This window comes from Columba livia, chromosome Z (genome assembly GCF_036013475.1).
Source record: "Columba livia isolate bColLiv1 breed racing homer chromosome Z, bColLiv1.pat.W.v2, whole genome shotgun sequence".
In the NCBI taxonomy this organism is placed as follows: Eukaryota; Metazoa; Chordata; class Aves; order Columbiformes; family Columbidae; genus Columba; species Columba livia.
The window spans coordinates 35,533,188-35,553,751 of record NC_088642.1 but is presented as its reverse complement, the minus strand read 5'-3'; positions in this window follow the sequence as shown (position 1 = coordinate 35,553,751).

The window sequence follows — 20,564 nt, the reverse complement described above, 5'->3', positions numbered from 1 at the left end:
AGGAGGGAGATGAGTGGTAGTGTAGCCTTGTGACTAGTGCAAATGAGCACTGCTGATACCAGATGTTTAAAAATTGCAGGACCTAGCAGAATAATACAATTAGCTAGAAAAAATATCAAGAGATTAAAATAAAGGTTGGGCTCTTTGTGGTTGCTGTCTCATTTTTTGACCTTTAGAGCAACATTCAAGTTGTATTTTTTAGTTTTTCTTCACATCTATGGTGAGTAGATATATAGTTTTTTCAAAAAGAGAAAGAAAATGACACTGACATTATGTAATCCCTTGCCTTGTCATGAATAAGGTGAGATTCAGGACTGAATTATAAGAGGGGTAGGAAATGCCCTTCTTGCTTGTCATGTCTGCCAGGTCACCTTTGCAGCAGAGCACTGTCACTTGTGCTCTCAAACCCTTCTTACAATTCCTCAACTTTCCAACTAAAAACCCAAGCACCTGTACTGTGGTATCATGAACTGACAGGCTATACACATAATGGAAGAGAAACATTGTCCATCTTGTCTTTTCTGATGCAGATGTATTCATTCCTTTGTTTCTCCCATCTCCTCACTAACCATACCTTTCAGAGTCTGCAGCAACCATCTGGGCTTTCACAGCTGGAAAGGGGTGGGGGCTGCAGACAAAACCACCATGCTGTCCAAAACAACTTTACTGTTTCTCACACAAAAAATGCATTGATTTTGTTTCAAAGGTTTCTTTCTAATAAAATAACTGTTGATAACTATAAACACTCTGACAGAATGCGACATACTCAGCATCATAGGAGCAAAGCTCAATTAAGCAAGAGGGAGACTATTTTGCTTTTATTTGAGAACAGCAGGAAGAGAACAGGAGGTGGGAATCTGTAACATGCTCCTGTTTGGGGATGAACAGTGCGCAGCATGGGGAAGAGGGAAGCTCAAGGACTGGGATTATGATGTGTGAATATTCTGAGCCATGCAGCTATTCACTGACCTTTTTCACTAAAGTTTCGCTGTGATTAAAGGACACCCAATTAAGATGTGTAGTGAGGCAAATTTATTCTCAGACTCAGAAGAGGACTGTACTTGTGTATGAGCATCATTCTTATGTGCTGCTTGATATATTTAAAGAGTTGTGATTAAAGCCACCAAAAATAAAGCTACCACACGTTCCACTGTGTGATGTTATCTACCCTCAAGTTGGGGTCCATACTGAGACATTTCAGACACACCAGAAGTTGTATACATAGGGAAGTCCTATAGGATTTCACTGAAATTTGTGTTTTCTTAGGCTTTTGAACCACCCTGTAGAATGTAGTAGGGACCCTCCTCTGCAGAGTGGGGCAGTGGAGAAGGCACTGATGTGACATGCTGCAGCTGTCCCAGGGACAGAAGTGCTGGCTTTACTGGCATTACTGGCATTGCAGGTTGGCATTACTGAGTCTGACAGAGATGTTTCTGCACCCAAGAAAAATGTATGTGTCCTCTTCCTGCTTGACAGCATGCTGTGCTGAAAGTTTCAGGGCAGCGATGATTGTGAAAAAAATGGTCACAGAATGGGATTTACAAAAATGCTCAACCAGACGCAGGGTTTGCTGCAGATGGGAGCTAGCTAAGCAAGAGGGGCTCCCAAAGCTGCAGGAATAGCTATTTTCAGATTATAAGAAAACTTGTCAAGGCGTTTCCAGCTAGAAAGGATTTACAGGATGGAGGAAGTCTCATCACTGCTGAAGACTAGGCTGTACCTGTGTTGAGGGCAGGAGGAGGATGTATTCAGCATGATGGAAAGAAAAATGAACAGGCCAGTGCTAAACATGCTCATTTTGTCCTAGGCTGGCATTCCAACTGAGCAGCGCTGGGCTCTGGCTTGGCTGGCAGCCTGTAGAGCAGGGCAGAGTTTCGGGGGGTACACCAGAGACCCTCCATAAGGTGGAGAATGCGCTGTCTTCAGGTCCAAGCCCGGAGACCAGCCCAGCCCTGCCTGAGTGTTGCAAAGAAGGCAGCGCAGCTTTTTCATTGTAGCAGGATTTTGAGTACGAACAGAAAAAAATTCACTTTTTCTTTGGCTCTGGAAAGCAGGCTGCCCATGTGGAAGGAGAGTTGGCCTGGGGTTTTGCTTAGGTTCCCTCCTACAAGCTCACAGCACTGCCAGGGCACAGGTACTCCCAAGTACATGAGCTAAGCAGCACTGTTGTCCCAAAACCAGGGTTTTCTACCCAGTGTGCAAGCAGCCGAATATGCATACAGAGTAGAGATATCATTTTATTAGGAGATTGCGCAATGTCAGGCTCTAGGTGGTAAAACCACAAAGCTAGCACACCTTTTCCACACTACTTACATTTATGTAGATTAGTAATTGCTGACAGAATGCATATTGCCTACACATCCTTAGGTTAGTAATTGCTGACAGAACTCATTCCTTCAGTTGGTAGTGACTACAGTACTGGGGAAAGGAGGTCACAGTGGGCAGCAACCAAAGTGATCATGAAGGCAAATAATTCTTATTTTGTTTCAAGAGCATGTTTCTTTTCAGCCACCCTACCCCCATTCAGTGAAACAGCCTGCATTACCCTACTGCATGTAAACAATATTTGGTACACAGTGGCCTTTAAAGCCATTGTACTGAACTTGTTATCACTTTGTAAAGAGTGTGAAAGAAAAGTACTGCATAAAGCTTAAATCCACTCCTCCTAGTGCAGCAGATGCTATATGTCTGTACTACCAAGCCATGGGTGGTCCTTTGTTTTTACCATATGCCTATTGAAAATAAGTCCTATTACTTCGCACAGGACTGTGGGAAAACGAAGAAAGTGTAACAATTAAATGGCCAGCTCCTGATCCTGCAGCCCGCTCTTCAAACATTCACAAACTTCATCCTCAGTGGAAAAACAAATAGCCAAAGAGGCAGCAACCCAGGGACACAGTCCTGATCTCCTTTATTGAACTGTGTGCTTTTTGCCCAGGCAAATAAACATCCCTGGAGTCAACATGACACCTTGCAAGAATAAACTTTACCCTCATACAGGAAGAAGCTGGCAGGTGAAGTTAAATTTTAGATTATCTTTCGCTACCTCTCATTTAATAAAACAATTTTTGTAGTCTTGAGAGGGAGGTGAGCGTGCTCATGAAATGTACAGAACAGGCTCCTGTTTATTATATGAAATTACAGTAATTTATTACACTGAATGGCTTTGAAAAAACTTTAGAGGATTAAAAACTTTGTGACAGCTGCTGCTATCAGTAACAGCTGAGTCAGCCAATAGTAGTGTGTGGTGATTTTGGGGGAAGAAAACTTTAACCTGCACTGAAAAACAAATCTCCAGAAGGTAGAGGGAAAAGAAGCCCTATTCACTTTTGACTCTGCCACAGCATGTGAAAAACTTTCTTGAAAAAAATTAACAGATGCAGTTTGAAAGAGCTCATACCTGCTGCAGAAAGAGAAATTGATACCCGGTGCCCAGCTCATTCAAAGTGCTGAGTGGGTTTAACTCCTTAATAATTACCACTCTGCACCAAGGAAATAATTGCCCCTCTTAGCACATGGTTTAGGAGACTTTTCATTTAGGTGACTTTACAGCAAAGGATATGATGTGAAAGTTACTTTTTAGGCAGAGGTTTGATAAGGGGTTGGGAGAGCCCAGAAGCAACCCCAGAATAACGGGAGGGCTAGAAGAAGGCTGGAGGACAGGGGAGGGAGCGGGTCATTTTCAGACCCACAACAGCTCTCCAGCAATGTGCTCTGCTCCAGTTCAGAATTATGCACAGCACTGAAATTTTGTCACCCACCGCTTTTGCACTCCCCATCACATACCACATACCAGTTACCTGTTATGGTGACAGACAGAAATATTTTACTGTCACTTAAAAAAAAATAAAAATGGCATCAGAAAAAGACTGTCAGAGTGAAAAAGGAAAGGGAATTTGAAGCCTGGTGTTTTTGTTATGTCTGTTTATTCCTCCCCCCATCACTTTCTAGACATATATAAACATATTTGAAACTACACACATTTTTTCTGTCCGGTATCAGACATTTCAGCAACACTGTTAACAATATCAGCCCTGCAAGGCTAAATTGGATGAGACAGTGAGACAACTGGTCTGCTGGTACAAACTGGCCCAGTCCTGTTGAAATCAATGTACCTGTCTCAGTCCACACCTGCTGAGCCTTTTTTTCCCCTGGAACTGACCCTCTCATTTTGTACCTCCCACAGTGAGCGAAAGGGAGCAAGGGTTTTCTGGCCTGCCCTGGGAGACCCTGAAAGCAGAGGCACAATAAAAGAGACAGATGTCACTGTTAACTATTAACCAGGGTGATCATTGCTTTTGGTGTTGGTGTCACTGCCTGCTTGTACAGTGAGTACTGTTCTGCAGTGCAGGCGCCCAGGCTGTTGCTCCTGTGGGGCTCATGCAGCTTAATGACTTCATGTTTGCATCTTGGCAGCGGTAACAAACCTTATGCCAAGAGGGCTCAATCCCCTAGGCACTGCAAAAGTACTATAGTGGGGACTCAGGCTGCAGACTCCTTGTCATACCCACAGCTCTGCAAAAAATTATCATCACTGACAAGCAATCCTTTTAGCTGTCAAACTCTGCATCACATGTTCAGCAGACAAAATTTAAAATCTTAAATAAGACTTGTATTTTAGGAAGTTAAATGTGTTCTAGAGATGAGAAAAGCTGTTTTCACCTATCTAATTAGTCACGCTTGATAGTAACAATACCATTACCTGGGTTATGCTATGTTATTACTATTATGCAAAATACTAGATATCAGTTGTGATATTATGTTTTCTTTTTTTACCGCTAGACCCAAATTTCACCAAACAGTAATTTGTCACACAAACTTTTTTTTTTCTTTTTTAATTTTACCTCTCTTATGTAGAGGCATAAATGTACACATGACTAAAGGCACAGGAAGGAGCAGAAAACTTGGCAGGAATTGAGATACCAGGTAAGGGCCCCAGGCTGGCTGGAGAATAACAGAATATGACAACTGGTGTTTTCTCAAAGATATTAATTTGCAAGTACCATTGCTCAGTGCTGACCCCCCCCAAAAAGAGTAATGCATGCACTAGCTGTCACCTTTATTATTAAGGACTCAGCAACCAGTTCTGCTGCCAAGAGTGGGGCCTGCTGTGCTGGGAGAAGGCTGCCAGTCGTCACAGCTGGTGGCTCCCGGGACTCACTGGATTCCTCAGCGTGCCCAACCCATGGCGCTGCTGCACTGTGATGGACATGCCAGAGATGCCAGCAAGTCCTTGAGCAGGCTAAGCGCCAGCATCCTTTGTGGAAAGGCAGAGCAGCTGTCAGGAGCCATCACACAAGCAGAGGTTTTAGTCCTTGTCTGTTGAAATGCTTTAGGCTAAGGGCTGAGGCTGTTGGACACGGGTGCCACCCTGGCAATGTACCCCATGGGGGGTAATTTCGTCTACCAGCTCCCTTTTTTTTGGGGCAAGTTGGAAGCCCTCAGTGCAGGACCTACGTAATGGGGAGAAGGGCATGGAGACAAACTCTGTTTTGGCACCTGCTGCTCAGGCAGAAGGATGTCCTGTGCCTTGGGAGAAGGTGCCTGCCCCAGGCAGGGGTCACCCCAGTCCTGTGGGCACCCACCAGGGCTGGTGCCAGGGGCTGCATGTGCAAACATCTGAATGGGAGCCAAGGACATTTCCTCTGGTCCTTGGACTCTAAACTTTGAAACACCAGATCATATCAGCCCTCTGTGTCACATCACAGCATCTATGTGCCAGCGCTGTCTGGGGAGCTTCTGTCAGATTTAATAGTAGTGGACACTGATTTTCAAGGTGTTCTGTTTAGCATTCAGCACCCTGTTCTGCAAAGTATATCTCCCTTCTTTCTCAGAAATTATATTTGTTAATTTAAATAGACATTTATGCCTTTGACCAAAGATTGTTATATTTTTCTCCTTACTAAGGCAGCCATCCTCCTGGCAAAGATACATTTTCCCCACTTAGTGGGGTGGATCCCATCTCTCCCAAGCAGATAGTGATCTCCAAACAGGGTCCCATGGTCTGAAACCAAACCCTGCTGCTGGAACCACCTCCCCCAGCAGTTGTTAACAGACAGTACCAGTGCTCTCCTCTTCCTCACACCCTCTACCCTCTCTGACAGGACTGAGAATACCACCTGGTCCCCATGCCCCTGACTGTCACCCCCAGAGCTCTGTAGTTACCTTTGATACTCCCCATGTTGCCCCAGCAGTATCATTGGTGCCCGCAAGTAAGAACATCATGGGGTACTAGTCAGAGTGTTGAACAAGGCTCAGTGATCTCCCCACAACATCCCAGACCTGGGCCCCCAGCAAGCAGCAAACTTCTGTAGACAACAGGTCAGGTCAGCAGGTGAGTGCCTTTGACCGCTGCAGCAGGGAATCACCTCACCGCTGTCAATCACTGCTTCCTCAGGGTGACTTTGCATGGGTCAGGTCGGCTGGCCCAGATGATTAACTTGAAAGTACAATTGGTTTCTTCAGCTCTAAGGGCAGTGAACCTGTGTTGTAGTTACAGTCCTTGGGTAGAGCAGGAGTCTTCCTCTTGGTGCCAGAAGTCACCAGTTTCCATCCTTTGTTTTTCCCAGAGGCAGCACTTGCTCTTCTGCCAGGGACACTCTGCCTACATCTCAACTTCTAGGGTCTGGGGCTCTTGAAACTGTTGTGTGTCTGAGAAGATCCTGTCTATCTCTCTCAGTTCTGCTATATATTATTATTATAGAGTTGTGAGGTTTGGGTTTGTTTGGTTTTTGTTTGGTTGGTTTTGGTTTGTTTGGTTGTTTGGTTGTTGTTGTTGTTGTTTTTATATGTGGGAGATGTTCTTGTCTTCTGCTGTGATTTCTTTATTGCAAAGAGAGTGATGAGGAAATTTCCCTGGGTTCCTGCATAGTAGGATACTGCATAATCAGAAATTCCTTATTCAGCATAATCTTATATCAGCCTGAGCAAAAGCCATTGGAGGCATATTGGAATGAAGTTGTCTTTGTCTAGCCAGCATGAGGTTTTAGGGGAAAATTTATTTGCCCACAGAAAAACAAAAAGTCAACATAGCACTTAAAGTTGTTTGAAACCATGACTAAGCTCAAGATAGGGCTGGTAGTTTCAATGGAAAAAATGATTCTGAAGAAAACATATTTATAAGACAAATCCCATCTGGCTTGAGTGTTCCTTTGGTGTGAAGCAGAGGAAAGGGAAGTGAGAGGTAGTACATGATACGAGATACAGTTTTACTAGGAATTTGTAAACTAAGGAAGAATGGGAGGATGGAGAACACAACACACATTTTCTGCAAGGTATTTGGGAGTACTCCTAATGTGAAATATTCAATTTTCTGCAAAAAAAAAAAAAAAGTTATTTAATTGATTGTTGAAGCCAAATATCTTCTGACCAGCATTAATAATAACCAATCCTGTACTGCCTGCAGAAAGTGTACCTCAAACACACACAGGCAACTCTCCCTGGCTCCCTTGCCGTGGCTGAAAGACAGACCTTGAGAATTTGTGCCTCACTGTGGCTCACAGAGAGCATGCAAGCAAAGCATGGTTGTATGTTCTTTACATGACAACACAGGGACCCGATTAGCAAATCAGGACATGAAATTATAGTTTGGACAGGGTGACTGGGGCACAAGGACACACGTTCAGGAGCAAAGTTGTTGGGTCCAGTATCTGTGTTGCTCCAAGTGGGCAAAGTACGTTGGGTATGTTTGTCAGCTGCACAAAAAGGTCATAGCTTTGCTCCTTTTCAAAAGACACAGGATGACTGCAAGAGCTGACATACTTAACTCTGTGGGACTGACCCTGCTACCTGAAAAAGTTCAACGTGAGAATTAATTGAACAAAATCAGATGAACTGGAAAGCATGCAAGTGCTTTATAGCAAAGGGAGAAAAGTATCTGAACTGACCTGATTATCATCTCAGGCACCGCATACTCAGGTATACATTACGAGCTATCTGCTTGGCAAGGTAGCCTCAGATAACCCTGCAGGGCATGCCAGCCCATGGCTGGAAGGGAGCTCAACCCTGCTTAAAGATCCGTAGGGTCCTGTTGTGTCAGGTTTCACCCAGGTGGCTAATGAAGTTCTGCACATCGTGTGGCTGTGAACACACAGGGCTCCTGCATGGCCTCACCCCTGCTGCGTGCAACTGGGGAACAGGACATCTGTGTCTGCACTGCCTTGTTGACAGTATGATTCTGGCTTTATTCAGAGTTATTTGTATGTGCTATTTGATGTCTGTGTGACCTGATGTGTTATATGCAGTATGAGGGGTCTTTGAGGGGTGAAGCTGGAAGCTCTGCATCATTCTGATCCACCGAGAAAAGAGACCTTGTGGTACTCCTGCAGTACATGCAGTTTTCATGTGTTTCTGCTGGACGATGAGAATGGACCATCATACCTGAACACTAGTGCAAGGCGTGCAATACTTTCAACACCTAAAACGTTTCCTTTCATCATATTCAGACTTAACTCTATCAGTAAGCCTATCTATGTCTCAATCCCAGCCAGCAGTATGCATGTAAAGATTTACCACCTCCTTATTAGTGTTGCACAACAGTCTTGAGTCCTGCCAGTGTGGTGGACTAGTTTGGAGCAGCAAGGGATGAAACCACAGCACATATTTTCCCCATGGCACTGCTGGAGTTTCACTGCAGACCCCACACATCTGCCTTGGGATGCCTTGCTTGTGCAACATGGGCTTTGGGCAGTGGTTTGAGTTGGAGCTCCCTTGTTTTGGGGATGGAACTGGAGAACTACATGGTTAAAAGAATATCTGCTGAGACTATAACATCAAGTGATCACAAAAGGCTATATACAGAAAGATGTTGCCTGTGTCCTCCACAGCCTAATCCCAAGACCACACCACAGACTACAGAAGCCCTTTCATTTTCCTCTCTGTTCTCAGCAGAGTGCTCAGAGGTATATAGTGACAACTTTACCTGGAATTAACACCAAGACAGACTATAAAAGAAGTATTTTGAAGACTTTACTTGCGTAAGGTGCCAAGAAAGCCTGGCAGAAATAGTGAGACCAACATAACTTCTCTCTCTACCTTGGCAAGGACTGTAGAAGAACCCAAGCACCAGTTTTGTCCATCCAAAATTCGCATGCCATCTGAAAACCACACATATTTGTGAAGACATCATGCTGTCTGTAAGAAGAAGAAGGTCTGCTCAAGGAAGAAATGTCTCTGAGCTCTGTTCTACAGCCTCGCAGGACTCAGTCACAACTGAGAATGAAAAAAATAATCAGTTACAAAAAGTAATATAGCAATCCTCTCATCCCTGGGACTCCTATTACTCTACATTTCCACAATTTGATCTTCCAATGTCAACATGCTGCCACCTATCACCTTGTTACTACGTCAGTATGGGCTGTGCCTGCTTTGCAAAGCTGGCACAAAGGGCTCAAGGTTGGTACCCATCCATCCTGACATCTAGGTTCTCCATTTTGCCTGACTGGCACAGCAAGCACCCACTGCCATCCCAACAATAGGTACAATCACCTAAACTTTTATCACTTCAGGAAGAAAGAACTGCTCATCTCAAAACAAGCAATTTGCAGCAAGCTGCTCTGGCAGCCACTGCAAGGAGTGACGTGCCTTGGAGGTCAGGAATGTGTCAGGCTACTGCAAACATACACCTGTCATGGCGTTATCTCTGTTTGTCGTCATCGATCCACTACTATTGCTTCTGGCTTGGACGGCTGGAAATTTGATCTCCTGTTATTTTTAATACAGGTTCTCTTGCTCTTCTACTAGAGAGTCAAATGAGGGCATGAGATTAGCTTGTCTCCTAATAAACTGGTGCCAGCTCAGGTAACAACTTGGAAATATAACACTTCCTTTCAGCTCTGTGTGGGTATGTTTTTGTCCACAACAGTTACCTTACAGAAGCACAAGTCATTGAGTGGGTTAATTTTATTTTGCTCAACAGTATGTCTCTTGCTTTATTAAAATTACAGGATACATCCTCTGCTCCTCTTCTATTTGAAATGCCATGATGTAACATTTTCTATTATTGTCCTAGCGACAAAAATACTGGGTAATCCCTTGCCACTGCTTCAGAGAATACGCTGGGAGCAGAGGAGAAAGGCAGGTGGCATCGGCTGGTGCTTTCACAGCACATGCTTGCATCTTCAAAGCACAGGAATACACCAATGTCAAATATAAAAATGCTCATAAGATTAAAATTTTGTTGTCTGACTTCTGAAGGTTTTGAGTCCCTACAATATCAGTAGGATATGGAGGTTCTTTCAAACTTATTCACAGATAATGTTGTTAAATTTTATTTTAAAAGTAGCATGCTTCTAATAAGAGCTGGAATTATCGTGGTAATTGTACTTTCATATAGGACCTTCAAATTTGTCAAACACGACTTTTAAATAGATCTGTGGAAAACTCTGAGTGGTGACTATCTGTATGGATAGTCTCATTTGGTATGTGTCAGCCATAGTCAGGACTGTGTTTGCATTGTTAAAGATATGTGCTTTAAAAACAGTTCTGCAGGCATGACAAGTGTATTTCCCTCCCATCCAGTCCGGGCTCTGCATCCACCATGTAAGTCTGTAGCATGGGTTTTCATGTGAAAGATGGTGTGGGAGTTGCTGACCATGTCACTATCCCTTGAGACTTTCCATGAAGACAAAGAATGAACCATCACTTTCAACTGTCATTTCCGACTGAAAGATTATATTCTGCCTATCTAAATGCTGTCTTCCACGGTTTTAATTAAGTATGATTTCTCTCCCTCTGTCCCAGTAGTTAAGGCAGGTTTACTGTCCACAGAGAGGCACTTGCAGCATTTCAGACAAGAGGCGATCGCAGGTACTGTGGCAGGCACAGCAGTCCTTCTGAGGTACTGGCTTGCACACACGTGTGCTCCCTGCTGACTTAGGCGTATGGCATCACACTACACTTGTGTGCTTACAGAGGCAGAACTTCAGCTCCATTCTGGTGGTGAGCTTCTGGTGCAGATGAGTAATATATATGCCTAGCTGAATTCTGAAGGCTGTCTTTTATTCTAGTCAGATCCCATAAAACTACCATGATTTCAGCTCTGGCATCACAAGACCATCTGTTTTCCTGGGCCTTCAATATGATGGCCTTTGTATTTGTGTTCCAGATATTGTAATTAAGACACCTATCGTCACACACAGGCTGTACTTGGCATCTTGCAACTCCCAGCTCCTAAGAGCTATTTCCTTTATGGTAGCATGGCTTTTTATTAAGTTATGTTGTTTCTTAGCTAGGCAATTAACTTGACGCTGCCTAAAATTGTACTGGTATTAAGACAGTCTGTTCCCGACTTTGAACGTTTTCGGACACACTTTTTAATCTACTTGCAAGCGTAGTCGTTGCTTTCCCCACAATACTATGAGGAACGTGTTTTTTTGGGAGCTGGAGAACAGCAAAGTCTGGTACGAGGAGGCTCTAAGGGTGTTGACATTTTTGCCAAATGCGGCTTCCTGTTGGGATGATACAGGTGGGATTTTATTTATAAGAGACTTCAATTTTAGTGTTTCACTTATGGCACAAAGAGCAGTGGTTTCAGGCAACTATTTACTACGTCAGAAACTAAGTGGATTAAACCAACACCTTACATCAACAAAGGACTAGCTTTCCTTACCCTGAAGAATTTCATTCTCATGCATTTGCTTTTTAGTATTTATCATTAGAAGCTCACAAAAGCTCTTTTCTGCCAAAAGAGGGAGGATAACTCTCTTATGAAGTGACTGCACTTCATTATTTCGTTGACGGTATTCGTTGAATAACAGACCTCCTGTTATTCAAATGAAAAGTACTCATCAATAATCAGAGTTTATTTTTTCTGTGAATATACTTACTGGTGCTGGCAGAAAGCCAGTCTCCTCTAAGACAACTTGAAGTCAGCTCCTTCACATGAAGAAGTGACACTTTACTGTGTGACTAATTAATTTCCTAATTAGCAGTTGGCAATCTATTATTATTTTTAATTAACTGATCCACCTAGCCTCATTCTAAAACAAGCAACTGTTTAGCATTAATGTAAAAGTTAGATCCTGAGCTTCACATGTATAAGCCCAGCTAATATGAAAAGTGAGCCCTACAGGAGCTGTATGAAACCTGTGCACGACTGATCCTCTGTGTTTGCATGCAAGTGTTTGTGTGCAAATGCCTCACACTGATATAACCCCAACTTGCACACATCCCTGATTACTGCATGGATTTTTCAGTATGGCTTTCAGCTCATATCTTTTCTGAATGTTTCTTGCAGGTGCTTGAGTACCTATGTTGGTATAAATCAAGCTATGGGTGCAGTTTTGCCCAGGAATGCCTGTATGATCTCCTTATCTGTTTATTAAATGTGGTACACTGTAAGGTAAGTTTTGCTTCATGGCACGAGAACAATAGTCTGTGTAAACAAGTACAGTCTGACTGGAAAGCAGACCAAGGAGCTTGGTTGAATTCAATCAGTTGATCCCAACAGACTCTGTTAATGCAGCTGAGTTTTTTTACAAACTTGCTGCATCATAGAAGTACCATATTAATATAACTTACTGAGAAGTACAAGGGGCCATAAGTCTTGGAGCAACTGAAGATATATTAGTAGAAAAGTGGTCTACAGCAGCCCAAGATATATTAGACCAGGTCTGTGCCCGCCTGAAGCCTGGCGAGTGGAAACTCTCTGGGACATTTATTCCAATGTGGGAAAGCATGGTGGGAGGAGGGGCAGGACTGAGTCTCTTATCAGAGGGAAAACAAATTCTTGAGAAGCAGCCATAGGAGGCAGAAAGCTGGACCCACGCACCAGCCCTGTCCACCATTTACTTTTGTTTCTGCTGGCCTTCCACAGTGCGGATGCTTCCCAAGGCAGGGGGGACTCAACCCATACCACCATGGAACAGAAGTGCCATCACCTGCAAAGCACCCAGTGGGGCTGGGGACCTGGGGATCTCCTCCAGAGCCAAGACTCTGGCCGGAGGAGAGGCATGGCAGGTGACAATTGGACACATCTCCTTCTTTGCTAACCACTGCCCTCCTGCCCACCCTTATCCTTCCCACACCTCCTTGCCCCACTGGTGCACAGACCACAGCCCACTGGCCAGGCAGTGTGCCACCACTTATTCATCTGGGTCCTGAAAAGGCCTTGGACGGCCCAGTGCGAGCAGGGTATAAAGCAGCAGCAACAACCTACAAAAACAGCTACGGCTGGCTTGGGGAGTGGGAAGCAGGGGTAATTGTAATTCTTATGGGCTAAAACTTGCAGTTTTTACACAGTTTTTTGTCTTGAGAAGTCACCCTGAGCAAGGTCTGGTTAGGAAGGTCACCATGAGCAGTGGTTTGAGCCCACCACACATGGACGTAACTTCAAGTAGAACCATAGAGATGATCTGTCCTAAACCTCTGTATGCTTTCCATCTGCACCAAACCGGTAGTGTGCTGGGCAATGCCAGGGCACGGCGGTCCAGCACAAAGAGGTCCGACTTAAGTAACACCAGGCTGAGCTTTCTGTCAGGACAGCTTCACAGGAGGAAATCCTTGGCGGTATCGGTGGTCTGCTACCAGCTTACAGCACAGGAGTAAGGCCACTCCAGGGGCCTGGGCCTGTGTCCACATGGTTCCCGTGTTAGGGAAAAAGCTTTTCTTGCTCCTCCTGCCTCTCCAGGAAGTCCTGCGTAAGAGGTTTCACATCTACCCAAAACACTTTGTGAGATATGAGCAGCTCATTATCTCTAATGGCTCTGACATCACTGCCAAAAGGATAATGGGCTGTTGTTTGCCACTGCCTTTAGCGCTAACTCCATGATGCATCCAGACCCAGTCACGTAATGCAAGCGCTTGCATGGCCTCCCTCTTCACCTTGGGGCTGCAGTCCACATTTTTTAAACCATCCACTGCTTTAGCGTCTGGAACTTGTACTGGAAACCACTTGCTTTCCAAGCATCTTCTTCTTAGAGGTTGTTATGGAAATACCAGATTCTTTAGTGGCTCAGAAAAGAGGAGAATTTTCTTCTTTTTCATACCAGAAGTAACAGAAGACAAAGAAATTTTCAGTGGATCAGTAGATGCAAGAATATTTTCTGTGTTTTTTTGTTTGTTTATTTTTAAACTAATGTTCCTCATCTTCCAGACTAAACCAATTTACAACCTATTTAATTTTTTTATTATTAATAATAAAACAAAATATTCCCCAGTCTATTTACTGTAATCAAAATCAGAATACACATTGGCATTTGGCTGGTACTTTTAATCTGTTTTTCTCCTTATATACCGACACAAATCTCTGTTCAATTAGGTGACTCATCATACACTTCATCAGCAGTATGCTCTGAAAAACAGAGCAAAATGCATTCCTAACAATTAAATGCTTCTTTAAAAAGTTGTAATAAAACAAGATTGATAGAAAGAAACAAGGTTAGGCCCCATTTATGTCATTTAAAATGATAGCATGGTCTATTTCACCACAGCGCTCATTTTAAAAATGGCAGCACAGTTGGTGATTCATACCTATACCCCCTGTCACATAATCACATGTTTAATTCCATTTAGCCACCTACATACATCAGCTTGCTTTTTACCTTTGTTGTTTGCTCTTTCATGTTTCACCCAAGCTAATGTGGTCCCAGAGCTCTTCTAAAGTAGCAACAAAGACATGCTTGATTTATTTATTTATTTATAAGCTGCATTTATAGACTGACTGTTGTTTTTGAAATTTAGTGTACTGTTAGCCTGCTAATATGTTCCCAGAAAAATCTAACTCTGCCAGAAGCACGGCAAACATGTCTAAGAGGAAGGATGTGTTGCACAGAAGCTGCACGAGAAGCAACAGAGAGAGGAGATTTGGATGCACTCAGGTTTCAGTCCTGTCCCAGTGGACAGGGTTCTGTAGCCACAGGCAGGTCACACACGTGGCATATCCCAAGATTGCAAGTCCTTCTTACAACCAGCCAAGTAACCATCAGACTGCTCAGTTAGACCGGCTCTTCTGTGGGACTCAGAAGCTGGTTTATGGAATTATTCTTCCATGAAAGAATAAGGCACCAGTATAGGTTGTTATCCAAACCCAGGGGACTAGACATAATGGTTGTCAATTTCAGCCCCTCCAACACCTGAAGCCAAACTATTTAGGCCTTGGAAATCTAGACTTTGGCTTTAAACAGCACGAGGAAACAAAGCACTAGGCTGATACTCCCGTGTTGCTCCCGACAGCTGAGATTGGAGGTTGCCACCACAGTTCACCATCCAGTTCATTTCCAGGTGTGGGGCATTGCAAGCATCAAGCCCATAGGACACAAAAGCATGGACCTTTGTGTCACAGTTGTGTACCTAGTGGGAAGGCAGCCAGCTTTTAGTTTGCTGTAACATGAAAATAAGTGCTTCTGCAACTTTGAGATTTATGTATCCATAATGTGTAAGGAACTGAGAAGGAAAATGTGTGATGTCATTTAGAGACTTGAGAAAGGTGGGATAAATGTCAGATCCAGCCATAAGGATTTGGTCTACAAGACGAAAAGCATTACAGAACTGTGACAAATTCAGCAGGTATTTCCTGGTTATGAGTAAGATATTTACTTAATATAATAGCTCAACCTTATTTTTAAGCAGTTGATGAAGAAACAACCATCCAATACTATCAAGAATTCAGAGGACGAATGATGTTAGGGTTGACACCATATCCCACAGCATTCTCCTGGAGAAACTGGCAGCTCTTGGCCTGGATGGGTGTACTCTGCGATGGATTAAGAACTGGCTGGATGGCTGGGCCCAAAGAGTTGTGGTGAACTGAGCCAAATCCAGTTGGTGGCCGGTCACAAGTGGTGTTCCCCAGGCTCAGTATTGGGGCAGTTCTATTTAATCTCGTTATCAATGATCTGGGTCAGGAAATTGAGTGCACCCTTAGTAAGCTTGCGGATGACACCAAATTGGGTGTGAGTGTTGATCTGCTGGGGGGTGGGAAGGCCATACAGAGAGAGGGATGTGGACTGGTTGGATGGTTGGGCTGAGGCCAATTGCCTGAGGTTCAACAAGGCCAAGTGCCGGGTCCTGCACTTGGGTCACAACAATCTCAGGCAGCGCTACAGGCTTGGGAAGAGTGGCTGGAAAGCTGCCTGGTAGAAAGTGTTCTGGGGGTGTTGACTGGCCGCCAGTTGTGTATTAGCCAGCAGTGTGCCCAGGTGGCCAAAAAGGCCAACAGCATCCTGGCTTGTATCAGGAATAGTGTGGCCAGCAGGACGAGAGAAATTATTGTATCACTGTACTTGGCCCTGGTGAGGCCTCACCTTGAACACTGGGTTCACTTTTGGCCTCCTAATCTTAAGAAGGACATTGATGTGTTAGAGAGAGTGCAGGGGTGGAAACGAAGCTGGTGAGGGGCCTGGAGTACGTGTCTGATGAGCAGTAGCTGAGGGAACTGGGGCTGTTTACCCTGGAGAAAAAGAGGCTGAGGGGAGACCTTATTGCTGTCTACAACTACCTGAAAGGAGGTTGTAGCATGGAGGCTGTTGGTCTCTTCTCCCAAGTAACAAGTGATAGGATGAGAGGAAATGGCCTCAAGTTGCACCAGGAGAGGTTTAGATTGGTTATTAGGAAAAATTTCTTCACGGAAATGGTTGTCAGGCATTGGAAAAAGCTGCCCAGGGAAGTGGTGGAGTCACCATCCCTGGAGGTGTTTAAAAGACATTTAAACAAGGTTCCTGGGGACATGGTTTAGTGCTAGAGTTAGGTTATGGCTGGACTCCATGATCCTGAGGGTGTCTTCCAACTGAAATGGTTCTATGATTCTAGGGTTAATCTTGTGTGGAAGAAGGTAACAAAATGTTAACAAATACAAAAATTACAGGTATCAAAGCAGCTCAGGAGATATGCAAAACAGATTTAAGTAATCCTTTCCAAACTGCTGTGACACAACAATGATGCTGAGATCTCTCTCCACTAATAGACAGACCCTATTTGAGTGTCTTACTTGTTTATGCCTTGTCTAATGAATTTACATGTTATTCAGATTCAAAATGTAGGACTTAATGGTATTCTTCTCTGGGTGTATTCATTAAAGCTGATTAAACCCATAGGCTGCTCTTGAGTAGAGTCTTTGGTTTATTGCTGTGCCTTTTCCCATGGCGTTGCTTCCCCAAGGCTCGCTGTGGATTGTGCTCAGGGACTTCCAGCTTGAAACCCACACAGTAGGGGAGGATGCATTGGCAGAGAGCTGACAGCACCAGTTGAGCATCACCCTGCAGGTGAACAACTGCACAGAGTTCCCAAACCTTCTCTGATGCACTAGTACTGGTATTTTGAAGAAAGGTTTGTTAAACAGCAAATAATGGGGGTTTCAGTTGATGAAGCAAATAAACTCATCACACTTCGTGACAAAGCATCTGTGACTTACTGTGCTGTCACATCTTGGAGATTTGTGCAGCCATCTACTAATAAGGATCATTAGAGTCAAAGCTGAACCTCTAGTTATCATTCATACCCGTATTCTCAGAGTAGAAATACCAGAGCACTAAAGTCCTGCCTAATCTCTGGAACTTTATTCTAATTAGTCAAATGTTAAACTTACCTCTAACTTATTTGCTTTTGGCTATTTTGTGTAATATAGATTAAACTTACTCAGTTAAAGCCTAAATATGTCTTTTCCTGTGAACCACAAAAAGTTAGATCAAAACATTCAGTTTTAACATTCTTAACATTTATATTTTCCATAATATGAAGAGAAATAATGTGAACCTCAGTAAGCACATGTGATAACTCAAACTCAAACTCATAGAGCTTCTTGGGAAGTAACTTTTAACAAACAAGAGTAGCTGACAAATTTTCCCCAAACTGGCCGTAGGGGAGTTTATTCCTGTTAAAATACATCAAGCGAAACTGAACACATCAGGCTGTTTGCTAGATTCGTGACTGATGGAAATGTTTTCTGTTCTTACCCGGAGTAATTCTGCAAATTTCACTATGAGTAAAACTAAATTGTGCATCAGTGGAGGCGTTAGGAAAGCTAAAGGTCAGTGTTTAAATTCAGCAGCTCCCTAATACGATGCATCTAGAAAACATCCCACCTTGCAAAAGAAATGTGTCAGCAGTCAAAAGGAAACAAAACTGCTTGAAGTAGAACATCTGCACTAAGAGACCGCTTGAGAAGTACCCAGTGTGTGCACTGTAGCCATCTGAACCAGAACCCGACAGTATCTTTCCATGTGGAAGAACGCTTCACCTTTATTTCATCCCATTCCTTGCAAGTCATCATGGTGCTCAGGGGAGGCTCTGTGTAACAGGCAACTTCCAAATCTTCATGAATGCTTTTATATTAGCGTTGTTTGGATGAAACTCTGCACACTGGAGCAAACTGCACAAAGTCAGTAAGGATTGCAATGTTTTGCTGAAGATACAAAGGGACATTTATGGGAGATGTTTACTCACTGGAGTTTCGTTACAAAACTAGACCAGGGGAATAGCACAGGATGTTAGAGAGCACTGGCACAGTTTGTCATCAGGTACAGTTTTGAGCGTGAGAGTGGATGGTGGAACAGGAAGAATTACCTCCTGCTTTCTGCAGAGTATGCCTTCAGTGGTGCAGAAGGTAGTAAAATCACTGATCAGAAAAAGAGGGAGGAATGTTGAAGTTAACATAGACAGTAAGCAAAAATATTAGTGTAATGAATTAATTTGAAAAAAGAAACAACTACTTTGAAAGGAAAGAACTAAGACATTTCCACTGTGTGAGTGTTAGGACAAGTTTTGACGCAACTGCGACAAGAGATCAATATAACAAGCTCAGTGCAATGAGATAAAGACAACAACAGCTATTTAAAATGCAAACAGCAAGTGTCACAACTGAGGAGAATGTGAGAGCTGGAAGAGCTTTCATTGCTGCACTGCCATAACTTGCAATGTTAGCAACCAATGAACCAACGAGATTGAACAAGAATAGAGGTAAAATACCAAAAGAGTGAGAGAAAAGTGCTAGAGCTTCTGACGTAAGAAATCTCAAGGCAATGCTGTGTGGAGGACTCTGTAGTAGAGGAGTGCCGTGTCACAATAAACAAACAAACAAATAAATAAGCTATAATTAGAGGAACTGGGGAGAGTCAGAGAAGAATGAATCATAGAACAGAATACGTACCGGTCAGAGAAGCTGGCAAGTAGCTGAGATAAATTAAGAAAAGTTTGAGCATTGCAATTCTAACAGCATGATATAGTTAAGAAAGGCCAAATATTTAAAAGAGAAATGGAAAAACACCATCCACAAGTGCCATGGTATAATTCCAGCCAGCAACAAAACACCATACAGCTGTTTGCTCACTCTCCCTGGTGGGATGGTGGAAAGAATTGAAAGGGTAGAAGTGAGAAAATTCATGTGTTGAGATAAGAGAGTTTAATAGGTAAAGCAAAAGCTGCACACACAAGCAAAGCAAAACAAAGGATTCTTTCACTCTTTCCCATGGGCAGGTGGGTGTTCAGCCATCTCCAGGACAGCCGGGCTGCATCACACATAATGGTTACTTGGGAAATCAAACACCATCACTCTGAATGTTCCCCCATTCCTCCTTCTTCCCTCAGCTTCATATAATGAGTATGGTGCCATATGGTATGGAATATCCCTTTGTTCAGTTGGGGTCAGCTGTCTCAGCTGTGTCCATTCCCAGGTTCTTCTGTTCCCCCAGCCTACCCACTGGTGGGGTTGTGTGAGGAGCAGAAAAGTCCTTGATTCTATGTAAGCCCTGCTCAGCAATAACTAAAACATCCTGGTGTTATTACCACTGTTTCCAGCACAAATCCAAGATACACCCCCATGCCAGCTACTGTGAAGAAGATTAACCTATCCCAGCCCAGACCAGCACAGTATGGAAACACCTTCATCTGCTCAGACGTCTCCTGTGTTCAGCCAGGGCCCATTCAGGACACAGAGACACACCAGTGCTCTGGGTGTCAAGAGACACATCATGACAAACCAGATTAGCATATTTCATGTAAATTCACTGTTTGTCCCTCAGTTTTGGTGAACCACCATCTAGCGGGAGATTTTAGGTGGTCTATACCTGGTATTCCTGCTCATACCATGATGCTCAGCAAAATCTGTAGGCTTCTGCTCATTTATCATTTAACTCTGATGTTCTTGTCGTTACTGGATGCAGTACTAGTACCAGCTGGGTTTCAGGAGGTCTTGCATACCATCAGGAAAAGGCTTCACTGAAAAAAGAACCCCCACCTGTCAGATGAGCTTGAGCTGTGCTACAGTGTTGCAGCACAGTTAATCATATTAGAAAACTGCATAGCCTAGACACTGTGTGGCAGACATCTTTTTATCTTAAAAAGAAGTCTTTTTAAAGGATCCAGGGGCAACCTGGCAAGCAGCTGGAAATCATCTCTACTTGTGAAAGCATGTAATGGATGTGCCTGAACCTTTTGACTCTTGGAGTCCAAGGACGTGAAGCACTATTCACCGTAAGAAAATATCTACAGAGACATCAGCTGTGAACTACTTCATGTATGTAACTAAGGTTCACATCTGTTTGGTACAAAACAAGGCAGGGTAGCATCCTCTGGCAATCAGAGTAATTTATCTGCCTTCAGAACGTGTCTGGCCTTGACCTTCTTTGCTTTCC